The 11384-nt window shown below is 33.5% G+C and overlaps 1 non-coding gene across 1 annotated transcript; it reads right to left on the bottom strand.

Annotated features, from left to right (window-relative positions):
- Positions 1 to 10988: 10988 nt before the first annotated feature.
- On the bottom strand, positions 10989 to 11090 carry LOC139860743 (small nucleolar RNA R71). Its single transcript, XR_011763366.1, has one exon. It is a non-coding gene; the product is annotated as a small nucleolar RNA R71 (small nucleolar RNA).
- Between the last annotated feature and the right edge of the window lie 294 nt (positions 11091 to 11384).

Here is an 11384-nt window from a genome sequence, read left to right as displayed (position 1 = left end):
AAGTTGGATTGTCATCTTATTTAGCTTAAGGCTTTTTAACTATGGTCTCTTAAAGACAAAGAAGGGGATGAGGTTAATGCATCCTCCTAAGTCTGCTAACGCGTAGATTTCTCCTTAATGGTATATGAAACATGGTAGAGTAAATCTTCCGGTATCTCCTAATTTTTCAGTCAAAAAATTCTTAAGGATTGTTGAACATTCGTCACTTAATGGGAGGTTTCTTACTTCCGGGACTTTTTCCTTAGTAGAGAGAAGTTTCCTAAGATATCGATGGCTAGATGATCTAGGTATTGCTTCTAATAACTTATCATCTAGTTTAAATGATGTGAAATTCTCATTTCATCTAAGTTGTCCAGGGTATGGAATTTGTTTTACCATATGTGTTGACTCTAATATCATTGCTGGTGTAGCAATGTCAGGAGAAGAAGATACTTCCACCATTGTAGATCTTTCGGTTGACATGAAGATGCATGGGAGTCTATGGCATCCATTTTCTTAGCTTCCTCTATGTAGGGGTTTTGAACTATGTTGCCAGGTAAGCTACCTTTTATCCTAGTATCAAGGCGTTAAGCTAATTGACCTATTTGGGTTTTTATTTTTTGAGAATATCCAATCGGTTCCTAAAAATAAGATCGGTTTGATCTTGTCTGGAGAGGGTCTTTTAGTTCAGATTACTTTGACCTTAGATGAATTTTTGAAGGGTTTCTACAACTCTAACAAGATTGGTTGGTTTTGCAACAGGTTATATAGCCTGATTAGTGTCAGTTGGTGGTCCAGTCAAAGAAAGGGGTTGGTTATATGGTAGTTGAGATTGTCGAAGGTAATAAGGATATTTTGGTTGAAAACGTTGTTGGAACGGGGGTTGGTTATTTTGTGGTGGAAACTGAGTACCTCTGGTTTGGAATCCAGGGTTCAGGTATTGTTGACGAGTAGGATATTAGGCGTAGTAAACACATTCATCAGGCTCCTTGTACTCAACACTATACTCTCCTGATGGAGCAGATGTTGGACTAATACATGTAGGGCAGGATTGTACTTGGTGTACTTTTTGAGGTGGCTTCTTAAATTCGCCAAAAATTTTCGCAATGATTTCCATCTTATCTACTATATTTTTGAGGGCTTCAGTTTGTGTATTGTAAAAAACAAGTGGGGTGGATGAAGATATGTGCTCGCTGCTCTCCCAATCGTGGTGATGCATAGTCATGTTTTCTAACAGATCCCATGCTTCATCGGTTTTCAGGTTCATTAGGTTACCTTGAGATGTTGCATCGATCGTAGTCCTCTGGTTTACCGTAAGACCATTGTAGAACGTACAGATTTAGGTTGATCGTGCGTAGTAGTGATTAGGGCATTTCTTCAGCATTTCTTTAAAGCGTTCCCATGCAGTGTAGAATGATTCATCGAAGAATTGTTTGAAATTGATGATATTGTTCTTGATTTTGGTTTGTTTGGTTGGAAGGAAAATATTTGGTTTGAAATTTCTTTACCATCTCCGTCCATTAAGTGATGAAATTATTTTCCAATCCTTCAAAACAAGTTTGTGCGTGGAGGGTTAAAGAATAAGGAAAGAGACACAAACGGATTATGTCTTGATTGACTCCGGTTTTCTTATAGGAATTTGATACAGATTTGAACTTTTTCAAGGTGAGAATTAGGGTCATTATTGTAACATCCCGCGTTTTTCCGTTAAATTTATTTTTAACACTGTCTTTTTTTTTTGATAATATCTTTTGTTATCTAAATTCATATCTTTCGTTAACTTACGTTCTTAATATTTCCGTTATTTAATTATAAGATCACTCGTTTACTATAGCGTTTTTAAAATAATTCGTTTGGTTAATTCCCGCACCCGCTTTAAACTCGAGGGACTAAAGTTGGCTAGTGGGCAAACTAGTTGACTAGGTCAACTAGTCAACCCACCATCTCCACCACTCATTCATTTGAACACCCACCACCATTCTTACTACTTCCTTTTTCTCTCAAATCCTCTCAACAAAGAATCATCATCCAAATCTTTTCAAGAAAGCAAACAACAAAACAAATTACATATTCGTGATCCTCTCTTCATCCTCTACATTTTGGTACCAATTTCATCACATTTGGGTAACATTTCTAAAACACTAGATTTCTCTAAATTCGTTTTATATACTTGAAAAGGTGTTAATTAGTATCTATGGCTCAAGTATAACATGAATACATGTTTTGTTTGCTCGATTTGTTGTTTTGAGTAACTAGTTTGAACATTTGAAATGGGTGTGCTTAATCTTGAGTTTGGGTGATTAAATGTTGTTAAATTGTTAAAGTTCATGTTTTAATTGTGTTACTAGTATCACTAGCTTCGTTTTGATGTATAGGTTGATTAAGAAAACTTCAAACACTTGAATATTGATTTTGTGAGTTTTGGTTAGGGTTTGATAACTCTTAAAATGGACTTTTGATGATTTGAATGCCATGAAATGTTGTTGGTAAGTGTTTGGTTGGATTGTATGCTTGATTACCTTCAAAACGGCATATCATACATGTAAATTGGTTGCCCGAATCATGAAATGAGATTTATGAACTTGGATACAATTAAGGATGAGCATTTAATGCGGTTTTGGTTGTTATAAGTGGTATATTGATTGATGAAATATGCTTAGTTGTGTTCCTCATCAAAATACCTTTCCAACGATATAAGATAAGTGTTCTAAGTGTTTATGGTTTGTGATTTGTGCTAAATTGAAGTTTGGTTGAGACTTGAACTTTTGAAACAGACCAGGCACCAGGCCACGCCTATTGGCGCGGCGCGACACCAGGGGCTGCGGCGCGGCATTGGCTGTGTTTGGTTTCTGACCTACTTTATCAAATTTCAAAAAATGTTTGCTATGCTACGCACCTCCGATTCACATGTAACTTGTTCTAACATGCTTATATATGAGTAATAACCTCAGAAAAATAGTTCGGGACCCGACCCAAACGTGTTGATTTTTTTGTTGACTTTGACCCGACCCAAGTTGACTTTTAATCAAACTTAACCAAACGTTTATGCAATCGTTCTAACATGCTTTTATACTTGATTCTTGTATGAAACTTGACAATGTGATTCACATGCTATACTAATCGAGTCGTAACGAGCCATATGACTAATTGAACACATTTCGCCCGACCTTGTGTCGTAACCGGTTAATTGATACAACTTACTTGTTTAGGTCAAGGCTAAGCAACTTTCATGCACACGTTTACTTTGTGAAGTACTTTTATACTCGTGCACCCGAGGTGAGATCATAGTCCCACCTTTTCAACAACTTTTCATACTTTTAAATTGTGGGATGAGAAACATATACTTTGTTACATTTTGTACTACTTACTTTTAGACTTTGAACACAAGTACGCTGAAACAAACATTCCACAGCGAGTTAGAACAAAAATCCTCAATTCGATTATCATTAGTTACACTTGCAGGGTGTAAGCGAGAACTTATATTGTGTGGCCATACGGGTTTGACAAACCCTCATTTTGGACGGTTCGCTACCGTCTACGGATGAAATATATTTTCTAGAAATAGTGTATGTTCTAACACTATTTGTGATGGGGTTCTATGGATGGAAAGTTAAGCCTTGATAATTGGGTGCTCGCGAACAATAACTTTGGAATGCAAACGATTTTGATAATCAACGTTATGGGAATACTAAATCTTGTGGTTTAAAAACATCATTTACAAACACCTATGATTTCACCAACGTTTTTCGTTGACAGTTTTCTATATGTTTTCTCAGGTTCATACTTGGCTATTTGATACATGCTTCCGCGTTCACTTATACTTGCTTGGAGTCAAGCATACATGCATACACTCTGATTGCTTGCTTGGGGTCAAGCATACATACATACATACGCTAGTGATAGCACTCTTGGATTCAAACTTTTGTCTACATACTTACGCTATTTATAGCAACTGTGATTTTCAACTTATATTATGTCGCAAGTTATTTCAATTATACTTTACAACTTTTGTAAACTTATATACTTGTTGTCGAACCATTTGGTTTACTTAAAACTTTGCAAGTCTTGTACTTTTCAAATGAATGCAACATAATTCTGGTCAAACGAGTCTCATATAGGGACTACAACCACGTAACGGGACCTAAGTTAGCGGCGCCGTCAATGACAATTTTGTCGGGTCGCTACAATCATTTCATAATCCATGAAATTGACAGCTGTTTTGGATGAGCTAAACAATAATGTTTAAGTTCGAATGACGTTCTTTGTTATATCTCGGGATACGTAATGGGACCAACTCGACCTTCAATCGAGAGTTTTGTGTTATCGGCGAGGGTAATTATGTCTTCCATCATACTAGTATGGGATTTCTACCGTTTCTCACATCGAATGGTCCGTTCAGTTTACCAGTATCAGCACTGTATATTAACAGTTTTGTCCTATTGGATCAGCTCTTACACCGGAAAGCATTAAGTTGGGTGAGAAGAAAATAACTACTGTTTCCTAAGGTTTGATAAGAATTGAAATTAACTGCGACGAGGGCTTTTAAATTTTGCATTGCTTCCTCTCAGTCAAAAATAAAGTTTCCCACAATCCGTTGTCCAAGACAAGTGGCCAGGTACACCTTATGTGAAGAGGAAGGATCCTTTTGGTTCCAATAATTTGGAGACTGTTCGGATAATCCAACAACTAAGCCCAACTTTCTATGATTTCATCATTCATTAGTTATGGGATTATTAGTGTTGAGATACTTGTTGTTAACTGAGTATCAGTGATTGGTACATGCGGTGTTTGATCCTAAACCCATGTTAATTTCTTAGAATGTCACTGGTAGTTTAGGTTCGAGGATTCTGATTGGACGGTCTGATATCATACCCTCGACGTCTACCCAAGACCCTAAGGTAAGGAAAAAACGGCTCTTATTCAATTTTTTAGAAACCTGCTAGTCAGGTAACAGTCCTGTCATGAGCTATCGAAATGTGTTACCAACCTATATAAGTGCAATCGTTCTTAACAATGACAGTGGTAATCCAATATAATAACTTAGCTAAAACGTGATAAAGCGATATGGTATCATGAGTAAAGTTATTTCAAGAGACCTAAGGTTGAAAAGTACTGGACATATGAAGTGTCACTTAGTTCGCACTAAGGTGGTTGTTAATTCCACAGTCCTTTCGTCTTTGTTTGGAAAACCTGATTTTTGAAACACTCACTGAAGATATAAGTTTATAAATTTGTTTTATTATATTGGATCAAAGATACTATAGGCTTTGGTCGAGGTAGGATACCTAAGTATATCCCTCTTCCCAACTCCAAACCATGTTTTATAAAATTGATCGATGGTATAATGTACTCCACTTGTTCCGTGGGATTTTATTTATAGTTACATGTGCGTAAACCTATTCTCATTATTGATACTTCACGATGTTTACTTATGTAGACTCCATAATGCTCTAATGGTGCTTACTACAAGCGGCGTGCCTCCGAAACCACGACATTTATGAATCTCATAAAGTTCGCATAGCATTGTATTCAACCATAGGTTTGACATCATTTTTTACTTTATATCGAGGTTCGCGATGTAGTGACCCGAACTTTTCCATGATTATATATTAAATGAAAACTATATTTACATGATTAAATGTTTCCAACATGTTAATCAATCAAACTTGTTAAGACTTGATTAATTGAAATAGGTTTCATGTAGACAATTGACCACCCAAGTTGACCCGCGATTCACGAACGTTAAAACTTGTAAAAACTATATAATGATATATATATATATATATATATATATATATATATATATATATATATATATATATATATATATATATATATATATATATATATATATATATATATATATATATATATATATAGTTAACATGATATTATGATAAGTAAGTATCTCATTAGGTATATTAACAATGAGTTATATACATAATAATGAGACTACTAAGTTAAGAAACTCGAAACGATATATATAACGATTATCATTATACCAACGTCTTACTAAATACATATGTATCATATCAAGATATTGTTACACAATATTTAACTTGATAAAATGATAATTATATATATCATTAAGTATGTTAACAATGAACTACATATGTAAAACAAGACTACTAACTTAAGAATTTCGAAACAAGACATATATGTTACGATTATCGTTGTAACGACATTTTAATGTCTTTATATCATATTAAGATATATTCATACATCATAATATCATGATAATATAATAATTTAACATCTCATTAGATATAATAAACAATGGGTTAACAACATTAAATGATATCGTTAACTTAAAGGTTGCAAAACAACACTTACATGTAACGACTAACGATGACTTAACGACTTAGTTAAAATGTATAAACATGTAGTGTATTATGATGTATTGTTACACTTTTGAAAGACTTCATGACACATACCAAAGTACTTCTACTTAACAAAAATGCTTACAATTACATTCTCATTCATTTTCATCAACAATTCTACTCGCATGCACCCGTATTCGTACTCGTACAATACACAGCTCCTATATGTATATACTATTGGTATATACACTTCAATTATCAGCTCTTAGCAGCCCTTGTGAGTCACCAAGACATGTGGGAACCATCATTTAGTAACTAGCATGAAATATCTAAAAAAACAACAAACTAATGGAGCCTATATTGACTACATTCATTCACGTGAAAGAGCACACACAAACACACTTTCATTTTCAACTTTCATGCATCAAATTGACCTCTCTCTTGTTCTCTCATTATGTTCTAAGTGTTTTTCGTCATTTTCTTCATAATCTACATCAATCTAGTTCATAAATTCTAACCTAAATCAACTTACAAAACAACTACTCAAGAAAACTTCAAGAACACTTTCAAGTTTGCAAGTCTACTTCCAAGCTTTCTAATCCATTCCAATCAATCATCTAAGATCAAGAAACCTTTGTTATTTATAGTAGGTTATCTTCATTATTCAATGTAATACTCATATTCAAACTTTGATTCAATTTCTATAACTATAAACTATCTTAATTCGAGTAAAACTCTTACTTGAACTTGTTTTCGTGTCATGATTCTACTTCAAGAACTTTCAAGCCATCCAAGATCCTTTAAAGCTAGATCATTTCTTGTCACTTCTAGTAGGTTTACTTACTATAATTTAGGTAGTAATGATGTTCATAACATCATTCGATTCATATATATATAACTATCTTATTCGAAGATTTAAACTTGTAATCACTAGAACATAATTTAGTTAATTCTTAACTTGTTCGCAAACAAAGTTAATTCTTCTAAATTAACTTTTAAAATCAAATAAACACATGTTCTATATCTTTATGATATGCTAACTTAATGATTTAAAATCTGGAAACACGAAGAACACCGTAAAACCGGACATACGCCGTCGTAGTGAAACCGGGAGCTGTTTTGGGTTAGATAATTAAAAACTATGATAAACTTTGATTTAAAAGTTGTCCTTATGGGAAAATGATTTTTCTTATGAACATGAAACTATATCCAAAAATCATGGTTAAACTCAAAGTGGAAGTATGTTTTTTCAAAATGGTCATCAAGACGTCGTTCTTTCGACTGAAATGACTACCTCTTACAAAAACGACTTTTGACCTGTATTTCCGACTATAAACTTATACTTTTTCTGTTTAGTTTCATAAATTTCAGTTCAGTATGAAACCATAGCAATTGGATTCACTCAAAACGGATTTAAAACGAAGAAGTTATGGGTAAAACAAAATTGGATATTTTTGCTTGTTGTAGTTACGTGAAAGTTGTAACAAATCCATACTAACTATAACTTAACTAACTTATATTGTATTATACATGTCTTGATAGACCATAGACACGTATACAATGTTTTGACATATCATATTGACGTCATATATATATATTATTTGGAACAACCATAGACACTCTATATGAGGTAATGATCGAGTTAGCTATACAGGGTTAAAGTTGATTCCAAAATAATATATATACTTTGAATTGTGATCGAGTCTATAACTTGTATGCACTGGATTGTGGATTGATTCGAGATATTATATATTGATTTATTTCTGTACTACTAACTGTGGACAATTATTTGTGGACTACAAACGTTGGACTATCAACTTAACAAACTTAAATCGTTAAAATATAATAAAATATGGTATAATTGTATTTCGATCATAATTTGATATATATATATATATATATATATATATATATATATATATATATATATATATATATATATATATATATATATATATATATATATATATATTGTTATAGGTTCGTGAATTAACCCGTGGCCAAGTCTAATTCTCGACGAATTGATAATCTGTGAAAGTGAGTTATAGTCCCACTTTTAAAATCTAATATTTTTGGGATGAGAATACATGCAGTTTTATAAATGTTTTACAAAATAAACACAAGTACGTGAAACTACATTATATGGTTGAATGGATCTAAAACGAATATGCCCCTTTTAGCCTGGTAATCTAAGAATTAGAGAACTGGCCCCTAATTGACGCGAATCCTAAAGATAGATCTATTGGGCCCAACAAGCCCCATTCATTGTTGCGGATGTTTTAGTACTTCGAAATTATCATGTTCGAAGGATGTCCCGGAATGATGAGGATATTCTATATGCATCTTGTTAATGTCGGTTACCAGGTGTTCACCATATGAATGATTTTTATGCAGATTGCATGTTATTGAAAGATGAAATCTTGTGGTCTATTATTACAATTTGATAAATATATAGGTTAAACCTATAACTCACTAACATTTTTGTTGACGTTTAAAGCATGTTTATTCTCAGGTGATTATTAAGAGCTTCCGCTGTTGCATGCTAAAAAAAGACAGGATTGGAGTCTGCATGCTTGTATAATATTGTTTAAAAATTGCATTCGAAGACTTAAGTTGTTGTGTAATATTATTGTAAACTATTATGTAATGGTCGTGTGAAAACGCTATATTTTAGATTATCATTATTTGATAATCTTTGGAATTTTTTTAAACCTTTATCGATAAAATAAAGGTTATGGTTTGTTTTAAAAATCGAATGCAGTCTTTGAAAAACGTCTCATATAGAGGTCAAAACCTCGCAACGAAATCAATTAATATGAAACGTTTATAATCGATATGAACGGGACATTTCACGTGACGTCTCAATAATAAAGTTATTTGATTAAAAGTGATTTAATTTATAAAGTTAATATTTTTTTGACAACAAAACACAATATCGCAGATTAATAGTTAGTTCCGAAGCATAACGATAAAATAAAGATAGATAAAAAGGGTTGACAATTCGATAACTACTAGCTAATCATGGCAATTTGAAGCATAATGATAAATAAAATAAACATTATAAAATAAAGATAGATAAAAAGGGAAGGAATTGACCGTAGATTAATAGTGAGTTCTGAATATTACAAAAGAGTTGACAACTTCCAACGCACCTTGCTCTTTACAATTTTCTTTCCTTAACTATATATATATATATATATATATATATATATATATATATATATATATATATATATATATATATATATATATATATATATATATATATATATATATATATATATATATCACTAATGTAGTGATAATATTTCTAATCAAGAAACTAACTACTAAAAATATTAATGAGAGGTTAATAAGTGAGATTGGATAGAAGTGTTGAAAATGGTTGAGAATTGGAGTATTTATAATGATAAAAGTCTTCAAAATCGCGCACTAACTCCCTCAAGGTATTTGCAGTCCGACACCAAAAATGGGTGTGGGAATACCGACATGTTATGAAGCCTCGAGCTGAAAATTGAAATAAATAAGGCATATTGGAAAAAATCTCCCGGTTTTCACTTTAGCCCCTGGTACCGAAACCTTGAGGTGTCGGTTTTGCTGTTTCCTGATCGGTCATTATTTGACACGATCGTTTATACATAAACCGGGTAAAAGTTGTTACATTTAAGTGAAGAACAAGATACTTTGATGAAATTTTGTGTTTTACAGGTGAGAAAAGAAGTTGGTGCAAAAAGATGCGAAAAACGGCATTTGAAGTCGAGTTGCGGAAAAAGATTGGAAAAGTCGGAAAAGCATCAGCACCATAACAATGGTGTAATTTACGTTGCTTGTGAATTCTGGGTGTATTTCTATGCTGAAAAGCCTCTAAATTCCTGACTTTTGCTGACTATGGGCATAATTTGGCGCCGCTGCCAGGGAAGTGTGCGCTTGATTGCAAGCTCTTATTTTACTTGTTTTCTTTTAAAATTATAAAAATTCTAAAAATTATAAAACCATAAAAAAAATCCAAAAATATTGTCTTCTTTTTATTTTGTTTTTGTCAGTTTACGCTTGGTGTTCTTGTTTTTGTGAATTGCAGGTTAGTGTATGCAAACTCGGAAGTCAGGAAATCAGACTCTTGAGCCTTATAATCCGGAAATTGAGAAATCTGCAAAAGCTAATCGAAAAGCTACTAGGATTTCGAAAAGTTCGAAAGTGGCTTCAGCATCAACACAACCACCACTAGAGTCACATCCAATAGTCCCACCGAATTCTCTTAAATCAGACTCCGAAGTTGAGGAGGAAGTTTTTGTTCAACGAACCGTAATGGCTGAAGGTGAAAGAGGAGTAGATTCATACTACCAATCGGTGAATATGCGTATCATTCACCCATCATTTTTCCAACCCAAGCTGGGGGAACAATCGAAGATTTGAGATTCGGCCACAACTTATTTCCATTTTGTCAACCTACCGAGGTATGGCTAATGAAGAATCGTATGAGCACATCATCGAGTTCAAAGAAATTTGTGCTACAAACCCGGTAAATGGGTTCACTAACGATGAGGAATGCCTTCGTTTATTCCCGTATTCCTTAAAAGACAAGGAAAAATGTTGGTTCTTATCCTTACCCGCCCGGAGTATTAATACTTGAGCGGAAATGAAAAAACGGTTTCTAGAAGAGTTTTACCCGATAAGTTAAACCTCGGATATGCGTACAAAAATTAAATCTTTTAGGCAATTACCTGGTGAACTATTTCTTGAAGCGTACGAGCGTCTCAAGGAATTACTTCGAGCATGTCCACACCACGAGATACCAAAATGGTAAATAGTCAGAGTTTTTTATGATAGTTTGGATTCTCAAAATAGACAATTCCTATTGGCAGCTAATGGTGGGGCATTCCTAACCCGAACTAGTGATGATGAATGGACCTTCTTTGAACAACTAAGCAAGGGTTCGAAAACCCAAGCTTCGGTCAATAGAAAATAACCTAGTACGTCTCGAGTGAATCATGTGTCTGACTCGGGCGGTTCATCAAGGAACCTTGAGCAAGATCTAGATGATTTAAAAATACTTATATTTAACAACCCAAACCAGGGTATTGCTTG

The sequence above is a fragment of the Rutidosis leptorrhynchoides genome, chromosome 7 (assembly GCF_046630445.1).
Source record: "Rutidosis leptorrhynchoides isolate AG116_Rl617_1_P2 chromosome 7, CSIRO_AGI_Rlap_v1, whole genome shotgun sequence".
Taxonomy (NCBI): Eukaryota; Viridiplantae; Streptophyta; class Magnoliopsida; order Asterales; family Asteraceae; genus Rutidosis; species Rutidosis leptorrhynchoides.
Note: the sequence above shows the minus strand (reverse complement) of the source record. Positions and strands in the feature narration are given on the sequence as shown.